Below are 15,059 nucleotides of genomic sequence, written 5' to 3' on the forward strand. Positions count from 1 at the left end.
CGTACGCGTCGTCTTCGCTGCTGATCAATCTAGAAAAAACCAATTAATCGATGCTACGCTCTCTGTATCATCGTTTACATTGTACACAGTAGGAACACCGCGTAAATGAAACTCTTTACTAATTCAATTAAAACTCATTATACTCGCACTGGTTAGAACTGTTTCACGATTCCTGTTGCGCCAGAAAACTTGTAAAGCATTCCGCAGTCCCTGTCCCTGTGTCACACTTGCAGGATTTACACGGATTCAACAACATGGCTTATAACACAAACGAGCCGGATAGGTCCGGGCTAGCGACACTCTAGTACTTGACACTAACAATATCAACTTCGGTTTAGTACTCTTCCATCTCGCGCAACTTTAGGAAAGTAAGCAACTTCGTAATGTATGCACCCGTCAACGACGCATTTTTGACTTATCGGAGAGTATCACGAGCAGACTGAAATCGACGCTCGAGCGGATTTCAGTACGCACGTTGACGTTCCTACCAACACACCAACAGTTAACGTTGTGTTCCGTGCAGAGTACACGCACACGGATGAAACGCTAATGAAAGCAAACTGAAAATTTCCTTTCGTTCCCCGCACCGAAGTAGAAGGGAGAATACACATTCGGTGAGTAATCACATTCCTTCTATTCCACATTCGTACCGACGGGAAAGAGGAGTGGTGAAGCACGGATACAAATAGTAAGGGAATGTGAGGCAATGTGCACTCTCGTTGTCAGCGATTAGCAAAATGCAACTCGTGAGTTGCAACGGCTCTGTGACACTACGGTTTGTGTTTTTCTTCACAAATCATTCTTTCCATACTAACCTAGATTTAAAGTTAAGTTAAAAAATCAAGTATATTCTGTGCTTTTTTTAACCCCATTGTACCAGGTTTGAACTTTTACATTTTTAAAATGGAATGTGTATTCACTTAACTATTTGGTTTTCAATTGATTTTTCCTTTGATTTCGGCTTTAAAAACAAACTCGTCGTTCATTTTTTGTCGGGTCGAGTCGAGTAAGTCGTCGAGCTGGAGCTCAAGTCAGAGAAATCCTAGCCGACGCACATCTCGTGCTGTTTGAGTAATCAAGCGGATCACGACTTTCGTGCGATCTGACAAACGGAAGGAAATATTCCTTTCGTTACGGTGGGTGAACAGCCGCATTTTGACTGCACACTAGCGTGGTTGGCTAGCAGTACTCCTGGCCGCATGGTGGCAGTCAAAATGTGACGGCTACAGAAAATCTGAACAACAACAGAAAAACAGGACATATGGCCTTTAGTAGCCAGTCCTTAACCAATAGAGGTCTATGTCTCCAGGTTAGCTTGCGAAGGCCCAGGAAGCTGGATTCAATAGCCGTACTGGAGTAAATCCTCGACGAAGTGAAGAAGAAGAAGAAGAGTCGAGTAAGCACAGATCTAATTTATGTAAATAAAAATAACAAAACAGAAACACACTGTTAGAGAGTCAGATGAGTTAGAGACAAAATGAGATTAGTTAGAGACAACTGTCAATGAGCTATTTCAATACCAGTTGCTTTAGAGACAACAGTTGATGAGCTATTTCAAAATAACGTGCGTTAGAGGCAAAATCATCCGCTTTCGAGGCAAAGTTGGCTGACAAAGCCTGTATGTCAAAGTGGCAATTTGTTTACTTTTTGCTCTGTTGTTTGCAACAGATTTTGTTCGTTACTCTAGGCTGAACAATACGCTAAATTCAAACATGAAAATGATCAATTAACTGCAAAACCCATTTTGTGGAACTTTGAGTTATTATACGAGTGGACAGCATTTTTATGTCAAAAGCCTATTTTGACAGTAAAATTCTGCGTAAAGATGACAGTAAAAGCCCTCGTCTAATAAGGGTATAAATGGCTTACTGGACTTTTGACCTGTGTGTGTACGTGGATAGTCAGTTCCTCTCGTACAGAGGAGGGGGATTTGAACCCACGCCGTCAAGGCAGCGCTCATGGGCCGATTTTCTAACCGGCATACTCGCTCGGCTGTCGGGATACTGAACTATTGCAATGGATATTGCTCCATATTAACTTGCTGCAAACACGATTATGCTTATGTTCGATATGCGGACGTGGACATATTAAACTAATTTAGGCATAATACTAATTCTAATTTCATCGGAACTTTTATACAAACAAATCAAACAAACAAAATTATATTCACAGAGATAATGTAATCAATGATACCTTGAAATGTATTTTCACTCGTCAAACGGGGCAGCGTTTGAGTCCGGAACTCACCTGAAAAAAAACATTAAAAATTAAAACTTGCTTGAATGAAACATACAGTAAAATAAATATATAAAATACGCTACATGATTGGATACTCAAATGTTTCGTGCAAATAACACGTGATAATGTGCGTTTGACATAGGAAGCAATCAAATAATATTGCGTTACAATAACTATGCATTGGCGTATGAATGCAGTTTTGTACACTTAACATTTCAAGATGAATTGAAATCTCAATTATTACAAGATTGAGTCAGTTCTAATTTAACTAGTGCCAAGTCATATTTCATATTATATATGTTATTGCTCATGAATTATCCAATAAAATAAGTGTGGTAGAAGAGATCTTTTTGCTAGAGGATTTTTTTTTTCCAAAAGTCAAATATTCAGAAGCAAACAAAAATATACAACAATTCTTCTTCTTCTTCTTCTTCTTGGCATAACCTTGTTGGTCATGCCTGCCCGTTAAAGGCTTACGAGACTTGTTTCCCTGTTGTACGTGGATAGTCAGTCCTCTCGTACAGGGGAGGGTCCGGTCTCGGTTGGGATTCGAACCCACGCCGTCGAGGTGGTGAGCCCCGGCGCTCATGGGTCGATTTTCTAACCGGCGCTACCGCTCGGTTGTCGCGGACCCCCGATACAACAATTAGAATCACCAATATGCAACAATAAATTGTTACCCACCAATCAAATTAATAAGAAACACATTTAAGTAAATCAATTACCAGTAAAAAACTGAACATAAAAGAGCCCGAGTCAATTTAAATGAAAAAAATCAATTTGAACGTAAAACTTGATAATATAAATAGGTGACAACCATGTTTGATTTACTAACACTATCGAAAGAACCATCTCTAACATTTAAAATTTAAACCTAATTTTTAAATGGCAGGTAATATAATTATCCGGTCCCAAGACCGGTAAACAGTCTAGGCATACAGTACATTTTTACGTTAGCAAATGGCAGCTACAACTGCTTGCTAGGGAATAAGTAATGTTTGCAGAATACGGTCAACAGCTGAATCTTGTATCATGATGAATTCAGTCCGAAAAATCGGATATTACGTAAACAAGAATACCTGGTTGAACTGACCGCGTATGTATAAACAGATACGTGTAGTTTTGGCAATCCTCAAATTCGGCTCACAGAAACCGGCACTGTGAATTCCGGTACAGTGGGATTATAACGCGACAATGGGGAAACAACATTTACTGCATCTGTCCACACAAAGTTAAACATCAAAAAGATCGTTTCCGGCAACGGTAATGGCATAGACAACGAGCCGCTTTTTAGGCGGTTTTATGAGGAAATTCTTGCGCACATAGGCATGCCGTTATTTCTTCAATTTGACTCTGTGCTTTTAAGGGATTCAATTAAATATTCGAAAAATGTTTGATGGCTTTTACAAACTGAGGTTTAAGGGTAGACAAACCCCGGGCATAAATAAATATTCAGCTTTGCATACAATACAAAATGAAGCCTTATTTAGCTGAATCAAATTGCTAGTATGATGTGCTAAAATGTATGTAGGCTAAACAACGGGTTTCTCCATTTGTTTATATCAATACTGAGCAAGTGCATAAATAGAAACCCAAGCAAAAAAGGTATGTAGGAACGTGATCAGTTTTAAAATGTTTAATTTATTTTCACCGTGCCAAAATATAGTCACCTCAAACGGGTCATTGAATTGTTTGAGCATTAAAAAAAAAGGTTAACAAGCGAGAGTTTTCTCGCCTCCACTTTTTTTTTATATACAGCATATTAGCAATAAAGAACAACATGGGTTAGAAGTAATTTCGCGTGATATAGAAAAAAAATTAACATTAATGATGATTTGTACACATTTATAGTAATGCCTACAACCCGTCTCAAAACTTCTAAAAAGTCAAACGGAGGAACGACTACAACTTATACACCCGGTTAACTAGAAACAAATTAAATGCAGTAGTGCACCAATTATCTTTCTGTGTTGTAGATTATCGTGGTCGTTTCAGGATTTTCTCAACACAAAAAAACAGAAGACAGCGGACAAAATGTACCGCCTATTTAAGTGTCTCATTGTATGCTTTCCGTTTGTAAATTCAGTTTCTTGATTTATCTTTTATAACAATGAAAAAAGGTTTTACGAAACAATGTGTGTTTTTTCAGTTCACCGAGTTGACTTGTATTGTTGCGTTAATCTTCTGAACAAATGGTATCATCCGAAAAATAAGTTCATCTGCGGATGCTTATGCCACCCTCCTTCTTAAACGGGCGTAACGACCGTCTTTGGTCATGCCCGTCCGTTAAAGGGCATTTGTGTACGTGAATAGTCAGTCCTCTCGTACCGGGTATGGTATGGTCTCGGTTGGGATTCGAACCCACACCGGCGAGGTGGTAAGCCCCAACGTTCATGGGCTGATTTTATAACCGGTGCTACCACTCGGCTATCGCGGACATGCTTATGCCACCCATTATGGCGATAAATCGGGAGTCTACTGTATTCCATATCAATGGTTGAAAGTAAAAGGCCACATAATGCAGTTGGAAAATAATTGGACTATCATCATAATTACTGACACAAGGCCCATTATTCATTACGCTTTATCATCATCGTTTTAATAGTAAGTTCAATGACTGCTTTCACTTAGCGCAGATATTTTATGTGCGAAAGTTCACAAGATCAGTTACAACATTTGTTCACGAAGAAACCCTGTATGTCATAGAGTGCACTTTTTTCTAGAGAAATACAACGAAAACATTTTGTCAAATTTCTTGAAAAATCCAAATTGAAACATTTTTACAGTAAATTTAAGTTGAAGATTGTTTGATTATTTGGAGATCATAAATGTCAGTATTGCATTTATCAAGGAACAAAAAACTGGTATGATATAACAATCTGTACAACACTGTTCATTATACAAAATTTTTCTCCCGCTACATCACATTTTCATCTGAATCTCTTTTGCTCATGGAATCGGTATATCTGTGTTGCTCATGGGATACACCCACTGCCTTTTATTTGAAGCCGTTACAGTTCAGAGCTTCCACTGTGTTGCTTGCACAGTGTCCCATGATGAATGTGGTATTCTGTGACGAAGGGAACGTTTTTGGTGTTGACTTCCGTCGGACGTTGAACTTTCATGTTTCAAAATGTTTATCATTTGCAAATGCCGCAAAAGTAGGAAAAAGTAGGAACAAAGAAGTTACCAAATGTACAGATAGATGATGTGTACCACCCCACATTATTTGTCCAGGTCTATAGAATGACATCACTTACACTCCATCTCATCCCGTTCACCCCGCAGGCAAGCAGTTAATCCACGAGATGTGCGCCGTTCTAGAGTACGATGCTGGTAACCATCCGAAGATACTGACGCAGGCGCCAGGGTGGTGCTATTCATGGTCTTCTGTTCTCTAACCTCCCATCCATGTACGACACAGTTGAGAGTGTGAAGCAGCAGTCAATTCACATTGCACTCTTTAACTAAGGCACATATTTCAGATGATCTCCAACGCTGTTACGGTGGTGAAATTGGTACGTATTGCTAATATAATTCACTTTACGCTACGTCGTCGTGGATTTAGATTCCAATGTAAGGCGCGCTTTGTTTCAATACTCTAACACACTGTACACACCTTAACCGGCAGAGGTGTTATACAATGGTCTAACGCACATGTCGGTACTATTTTTAGGTTGGCACTGATGTACCTATCAACAATTATTTGCCACAGACAACTCGTCAGACAAAAAATTGAATTTTTACTTGGAATAACATGAACTATTTTACCAATTATAAAGGCAGATGAATTGACCTTGCACACATGTTAAGAGTTTAAAAGAGAAATATTAATCAGTAAACCAAACCGTTGTATTTACTTTAGCTAAATCAAAGCAACATCCACTACACAACTCCAACGCCAAAGGCTTATGTTCGAAAACATGTACGTCGCACAATCGTCGGCGTCGTTGAATAATCCAACCCAAACATTTAATTTACTAGGAACACTAACACAAAGAAAATCTTGCTACACAATAGAGCCTTGCGCGTGTAATCATAAAACCCATGGCTCGAGCAACCACGTTTCAACCGCAATGCCAGCGTGAGACTGAAACACTTCTTTGCTTTACGCGACTGCTGCGCCAAATTGATCGAGTTTCCCATTCCACTCCGTGAGCTCAAACGCACTTCTCGGTTACACTAAAAATCAGTGTTCGTCAACTTGCTCAAGTGAAAATGCTGGATTACTTTTAACTATAACATTCACGTTGCCTAGACGCATAATTAAAACATACATAAACGGCACATTGTGATGTAGTTTATCTTTATTTTCAAATATCTGCGCAGGTTGTAGAAATCTTTTTTTAATTGGTATGCTAAGAACTGAGTAATGTTTATAGTTCTTAGATATACTTGTATTTAAAGCAATCAAGATGGTAGAAACTAGGAATAAGTTTCCTTAACGATATACTATACATATACATACGATATACACGCGGATTTAAGGTTTAACAAAGGGGTTGAAGAACACTGTTATAAGTCATCACGAACACCATGTAACGAAGTGCTATTTTCAGAGAGTAATTATGAGATACATCTACGGAGCGAAAACGCGATTAGAAGAGAAAAAGAGTGCAGCCTGTCTATTGACAAAGCACAAAGTATTTCAGAGAGAAGTGAAAATGGTATGACTGGGAAAACTGTTTATGTGAAAAATGTTTATGAATTGAAGAAAACATCATGAAATTTTCACTTACATCTTTTTCCATTCCCTTCATCTTCAGTTTAATATTTATCAAGTGTTCAACCGTAAAGGAACAATTTGATATGGAAATGATACTTTGTACCACACTGTGTAGTCTTCTTCTTGGCGTAACGACCTCTTGGGCATGCCTACACGTTAAGGACTTAACACTTAACATCCTCGGCGCTCATGGGCCGATTTTCGAAACGACGCTACCGCTCGGCTGTCGCGGATCCCCCTACTACACTGTGTACTACTACTATTGAAATTACTTGATCAAACTTAAATAAACAAACTTATTAGCATGCATTTACCCACGCTGAATTGAAAAGAACACATTGGGTATACAACACATACTTGTAAATCATCTCACCGTTTGCGCTGATGTCATGAAACATGATGATCCATTTGTGAGCAGAGCTACCAAAACCACTAATAAATTTTCGTACCTAGAGACAACGGAAACTTAACTAATTTACACATAGTTTAAAAGGAATTGTCAGTTGAGTGTTAATTAAGCAATCTCTTCCACTCACTCAAATTACCCAGGATCGTGTATGATCATTTTAAATTGAAACACATTGTTCACACATTGCCATTCTACATGTCTGGTTATATTCCGAAAAAGTAATGAAAATAGATCAACAAAAAAAAAATGACAATAACAATGAGCATGAGCAACAAAGGAGTTCAATTATGTTAAACTACTATGCTACTAATGAAAAAAGTCGATTAAGTGAAATATCGTTATTCATTGAGACAAATTTTAATATTTCATGGTACTAAAGCCAGGACAAAACTGAAGCAAGGCTGGTTATTCGCGAAAGATAATAAGATTCATAAAATTGGCCATGGCCAGCGTCACATGACAAGTGGAGCCAAGTTCAAGTCAAGTCAATGATGTAGGATTTTCTGCGCGCTCTTCCACATTGGCACGGGCGAGGGCTATCCGTGATTCGGAACTTGAAAGTATGTAAAAAGTAACAGAAAGCTTCCTTTTGTAGCGGAGGCATTTCAAAGGATTAGCGATGCATCAATTTGGTCTAATAACAAACCAACTGATTCAGTATTAGAAAATTCTTCTACTCAAAATACCTGACAAGACAGTCAAAGTTGGAATTGTACAGAACTGTGCAAGTAGCATTGCTCACCTCTATGTGATGTACGGCGATCTTACTATCGAGCAAGGAAATAAGACTCGCCAGGTTCAACTTAGCTGGCAGTTTCTGATTAAGCCTTTAAGGTTGTCCCGAACATGAACAGTTACGTGGTAGGCCCAAGTTAAGCTTAAAAGATGGTAGCGTCAACAGTGAGATCGAGCTACGATATTAAAACAATTTGGAGGGCGAGTGCCTACGTAATTTTTTAATATAAAAATTATGAGATATTTCGTTTTGCGTGGTTTTTCAGCATTTTATTCATTTTTTTGTTTGGCAATCTTTGCCAATTGAAATGGTCAGATAACTTTACATTTTACAGCTGGGATGTTTTTCAGTTAAATTAAATAAACAAAATCAAACAGCAGTTAAACATCCAATCAAATCTACGAAATCTCTACATGATAAAAAAAGACTCGTGAACATACCTGTTACAGGGTATATTTTGTGATGTTTGATGTGGTCGAGATCTTCATCCTGCTCTTCTATTACAGTAGGATGAGCCGTTTCCCAAATAGTGGACATAGGATTTGGTGTTAGGCGTACTCGGGGCAATTCACCGAAAAGGATATCTGTTAGCTGAAACGAAAGTCAAAACTGTTAATATAACCGTTAAAACGAAAGCCGCCGAAAATAAATGTGTAGTGGCTGATATATTTCTTTTATAGATTCTGCATTACAGCGTTTTACATATCATCTCGCAACCCCGACAGTGTACATAGAACTTCAAACAATTATAGCCTACTGTAAGCATTTGATGTAGAATCGCCAAACCTTCAAGTTGCAATACCAAACGGGTCAAGTAGACAATTCGTCGCTTTCTAGGATCTACCGCAATGATAGTTGTCGCAAGGATGTTTATTGTAAACGCGACTAGTCGAGGGGTGCCGGTAAAAATAGGGGGAAAATCGCTTTTCGGTTGAAAAACTAACTTTTGCGCCATCATAGCCTACCTTATCCTGTACGCTCCAACCGCTAGGTATCGTTACGGTGAATCCTAGAAAGTGACGAATTGTCTACTTGACCCGTTTGGTGTTACAACTTGGAGGTTTGGCGATTCAACATCAAATGCTGACAGTAGGCTATAGTTGTTTGATGTTCTACGCATACTACCGAGGTTGCGAGACGATATGTAAAACGTTGTAATATCTATTGCACCGCAAGAGGAACATTTGATGTAAATGTAATGTACTGTGTTTTCTAAGTCGTGACCACGGAATCAATGATCCACGGTGACCCGGTTTTAAAGTTGAATGGGAAATACATCCGTTTTGGCGTTAAGCTATTCAATGCAGCAGTTTATTTTTCTTACATTTTAGTTATTTTAGCGCCATTTAATCACTCTATTATTTTTGTGACTTCAGGCTATTCAATTGAATATAAGAGAGTAGCAATTAATGGATAATAATATTTGATAAACTTACCGAAAGCTCTTCACTACAATACGTAGTAAAAGTTTGTTCATCTTGTTGCAATACGCAGTAACGTGCTTCCCAGTGCCCTTCTGATGAACCGACGGTTTGATTTCCCGATTCTGAAACAAAATAGAAAATTTAAATTACTTTAACTATCTTAAACAAGTAACTACTTTAAAGTTTTTGTATAGGCAAACTTCGGAGGAAACTTTACTTCTATATGGATCAGAATAAGAACTCTTCGTAGATTCGATTCCCAACTGATACCGCACCCTCCCTTGTACAAGAGGACTGATTATCCATTTATTCAGAGTTACACAGTATTGTCTATAGACCAATTTAGTTTTTGAAAAATGAATTTAAAAAAATTATCCTTCGATTGTAGTCCAATTTTTTCATTTAAATATTCATTCTCTAGTAGACGTAGTAGAAAAAAAGTAGACAATTGGTCAAATTTACTACGATTTTCAGATAAACTTGTTATAATCTCACTGTCCAATTTCTACAGAGCTTGTCCGTATTTTTAATTCAAATTTTTGTAACATCGATCAGCACACTAAAATGAAAAGTTCGTCCAGGGATGGACAAAGCTAAAATAAAAGTCTAAAATGAAAAAAAAAAATTTAGAATACGGGCAATGACCCACTGATTACATAATTCGTATCAAAAATTCAAAATTTATGTGGATCTTTGGAAATTGAAGCTGGCGTACCCATCATGTCAAATGAAAAGAATGGTTGAATAAGATAATTATTGGTTCATGGTAAATCTCTTGGGCTTACCAACTCTATTTACGGCATGGGGGATTTTATTACGATACATTTATACCGAGTAAAGGTAATGCTAAACATAAATTGGCCCCCTGGTAAAGTATCTAAAAATCGACAACTCAAAACCTTCTCCTTCTTTCGTTATGCGAGTCAGGGTATAACCTCCTACGCTAAGTCGAACAATTTGTTCCCTTATTCGTAATCATAGGCGTACCGACTCTATCCGAACTTCTATGAAGGGGCTCGTCCTTTAGGACCGGCTATAATAGCCATACAGTGACCGGCAGGAAAAAGTGCCCACTTCGAATTTTGTTGATTTTCGCTGAATATTTTTTTCTCAATCCAACTAAATATTCTGCAAGTATTTTTCGTATGTTGATTTACATATTTCATATAAGATCCACTAATGAGTAAGCGAAAACAAACATATCTTGATTTTGAGAAAAAAATAATAAAAAAAAGTATCGAAAAAAACCGTGACAAGAAAAAGTGCCCAGTTATTCATTATTATACATAAAAATTTATGATATTTTATGTGTTCTCTTTAAGCTTTTAGAACCTGCTGAAGGCGTTTTGGCATACTTTCTACTAGGATTTTTAGTTTTTGGGGATTTTATTCTTCTCAAGCGCGCATTAGAGCTTCAAAATTGTCGTTTTTATTCGATACATCAGTTTTGTCCACCCTGGCATCGAGAATTGCCCAAAAATTATTAATCTCCGGGCTCTGAGGCGGCCATTTCAACAGTTTTGTCCGACAAGAAGTCGAACTTGGCCCCGCCGGGCTGCGTCGAACTTGCCCCCGCCGGGAGAACGAACTTTTCTTCAAGGCCCGTCAGGATCAGTGAAATCTCCAGATTTTGTTACAGGATGTTTATGTTTATGTTGTAATCTGCAGTCTTAACACCGTTAATGTTCCCAAGGCTCCCCACTCCACTGGACGAAAAACAACCCCAGACCACCATATTGCTTCCTTCGTGGCATATTGTGCCCTGGATGTGGCGAACCTGCAACATTGCCTCCTTCGATCTGCACTGTATACGTTCATGCCATCTTCGATTAAAACGCTTAAGACGCTTGGCCTTATTGGCCTTGCTGATATAAGGGCGCCTCCTATCAAATCTGCTCTTTAACTCGTATGCAACAAGCCGGCGACGGATAATTCTTTCAAAAACTGATGGCTGAAGTATTTCCATGATCTCCCTGACAGTTACTTTGAATTTTTCTTGACCTCACGAATTATTTTAGCGTCCATGCGCGCATCTGTTTTGCGCTTGTCTCCTCTACGATGGCGATCCTCCACCGATCGGTGCGTTTAAAATGTAACTATGCATTTTTCTACCGCTGCGTTGAGGATTTCGTGTTTTGAATATGGGATCGTTACAGCGTTTTACAGCTCACCTAGCAACCGGGGCAGTGTATGTAGAACATCAAGAATGATAGCCTACTGCAGAGTATTTGATGTAGAATAGCAAAACCCACAAGTGGCAACACAAACGGGTTAGTAGAAAAATCATCACTTTCTAGGATCTACCAGAATGAAAGTTGACGCATGGATGTTTGAAGTAGAGACGACCAGTTGAAAGGTACAGGATAAGGTAGGCTATGATCGCTTTTTCGCATCAGAAAACGAGCGCGAATCACAACAATCCTCGCAAAAGTATGTTTTCGACCGGAAAGCGAATTTTCCCTACTTTTACCTGCACCCCTCAACTGGTCGTGCCTACTACAAACATCCACGCGACAACTTTCATTCTGGTAGATCCTAGAAAGTGATGGATATTCTACTTACCGGTTTGTGTTGCCACTTGTGGGTTTTGCTATTCTACATCAAATACTCTGCAGTAGGCTATCATTCTTGATGTAAGTTACTTTAATGTAGATAAGTGCCATAAAAAATATTTTATGCTATTTAATTTCTCGTAACACTCAAATTAATGAGATACCTAAACCTAATGTAAACAAATTGTATATTTACAACCAAACATGAATTAAAAACGTGATCATACGTGTATAAATGTCAGAAATAGTGCTAACAAACCTAAAACATATTAAAACGCAATAAATTGGTTAGCCCTCAATGCAAATTTCAAAGTGGGCACTTTTTCTTGTCACTGTTTTTTTAGATACTTTTTTTTATTATGTTTTTCTCAAAATCAAAATATATTTGTTTTCGCTTACTCATTAGTGGATCTTATATAAAATATGTAAATCAATATTCGAAAAATACTTGCAGAATATTTTGTTGGATTGAGAAAAAAATATTGAGCGAAAATCAACAAAATTCGAAGTGGGCACTTTTTCCTGCCGGTCACTGTAGACCAGGGATACCCAGAAACCAGGGAAACATACGGCCCGCGGGCCACATTCGGCCCGCTAGAGCATCGGACCCGGCCCGCGACCCCTTTGAAGCAATACATCGAAAGTTTGGATCTTTGAGTATTAGCTTTTGTTTGAATTGCAAAATTTGTTTTGTTGAATGGCAAGAGAACTGAACGAACGTTAATTTCAACAATTTCTATAAGAAAGTTTTTACACAACTTTGATCCACATCACGCCGATATATTGCAGTTGACAAGAGATTTCACACAGATTTTCGAGACAAGCGAATAAATAGTGTTCATACAAAACAAGCGTCATGAACTACAAGAGCAACTACTACATATTTTAGCTTTTTTTATGTATGGAGTTCTGTGTACACTAAAAACTCGACCAATACTGAACTGTCGCTTCTGAAACTTTTCACACATTAAATTTAAGTACTGCAGATGTTGTTGAAGGTTTGCTTGATCCCTATTTTTTGATAAAATTATCTGAATTTTACAATTTAAACTCAGTTTTACTAACACTAACAAAACAAGCATGTAAACAAATGTCAAGGTGTATCCAACATAGTTACCCTAAGGTTTATACATCACGGGGAAATTGATGAAATTTCATACATTTAAATTTTCCGTTATTGTAACTAATAAATTAATTCAAACTTTCAAGTAAAGAGTAAAACCATAATTCTTTTCTCAATCCCTTCGTCTCCGAGCAACGCCGGGGCGTCAAGCTAGTTCTAAATAAAATAACAGATGTAGAGCAATAAGCTCTACGCTAAAATAACGCTCAATTACTTTTTTAAATCTTTACCAAAGTGCACAATAGTGTTAAAGAAAATTTATCTTTTACTAAAAATTGTTAATTTTATAAGAAGTAATATAAAATTTCAAAATTTGAAAGTGTTAAACACGATTGACTGTTTGGATCAAACCACACTGATAAGAACATATTTTCATCAATCCAATCAATTTTACGTTTTAGCCCGCGAACCTATTTTGGGGCGTGTTTTTTCCATCGTGGCGTTGAAAGCACTGTGCGCTAGAAATGGCTTGACGGATCAAACCAGGAAGTAATAGTACATAATTTTCTTGCCTGCTTGGACTGGTCACTTCCTAGCGTGTAGCATAAAAAAGGAAAAACAAGTATACCAACGGCTTTATAACACTTCTTCTTCTTCTTCTTCTTGGCGTAACGACCTTGTTGGTCATGCCTGCCCGTAAGGGCTTACGAGACTTGTCCCGGCTTTATAACACATCACCGTCAAAATCGCGTCTACTGTAAGGTTGGGACACAACGGATGATACCTGAATGTGTAACGGTAAATTGTCAACACTTCCGATTTGTCGTATCTCACAGATTCTTATTGCCTTTTTTTATTAACAAGTTTTTGTTTTTGAAACATAACATGAAACATAAATTTCATATTATATTTATTATTCAGTTTTTGTCTGGCATAAGATACTGAGAAGTATAAATCATAGCATCGTATAAGGAATGGAACCAAATTTATAATTACTAGTCGATTTTTTATAATTTTTTTTTTAATAATGATGTCAATTTGCATGAAATTTATGTACAAGAAATATCAATCCAACATTTTGTTTGCATTTTTCCAAAATTACTTCTCAAACTTAAATTGATTTTGTTCATAATATTATCCGTGCAAGTATAACCACAAATGATTCTGTGAAATAGTAGATATTTTTTAAATCTATAAATCAAATTGATTTTAATTTAAAAAATTCAAAGTTATATATTTTATAGTTATGTTACCAATCAATAAATATTACTTTATTAATCATAATCCCTTGTTTAGATTTGTACTTTTTTCATATATGATCCAGAAATATGGAAACACAAAAGGTGGTGTGACTATTCTACGACATGGGAGACGTTGATGTTAGGGAACAGGTAGTCTCAAGTCCAGTTTTACCCTTCCTCGAGCACCGGATGTTCCCGGTCGTCATTTATGCTTGCCTATTTCCATCGTATAAAAAGACGCATTCCGCGACGCTCGGTTCACATAAACTTCCTGTCTCTTTTAATTATAAGTTCATCATCACTAACCTCCTTTACTCTGTGATCGGTCAACAACATCACAAAGCTTGACAAAAAACCTTATATCATGTAAACTTTCTGTTTAGGTGGAGTTACGTAGATACTGAGATTCACCAACAGCATCTGCCAAAGTGTGATAATATGTGATAAAAATGACATCTGCAAAATCCAATCTGGCCAAAATAAACAAAATATATCCGACAATTTTGGCACAATCGTACGGTTTGTACAAACGAATCCACGTATTGACAATACGCCAAACGTTATGAAGAATTCAATTAGGTCAATCCATCTTATTCTTAGGAAAGACATTCAGCCTACGAACAAAAAACTAACAGTAATTCCTACTCTTCATCAGTTAATACATAAGGTG

Source organism: Anopheles ziemanni, chromosome 2 (assembly GCF_943734765.1).
Source record: "Anopheles ziemanni chromosome 2, idAnoZiCoDA_A2_x.2, whole genome shotgun sequence".
In the NCBI taxonomy this organism is placed as follows: Eukaryota; Metazoa; Arthropoda; class Insecta; order Diptera; family Culicidae; genus Anopheles; species Anopheles ziemanni.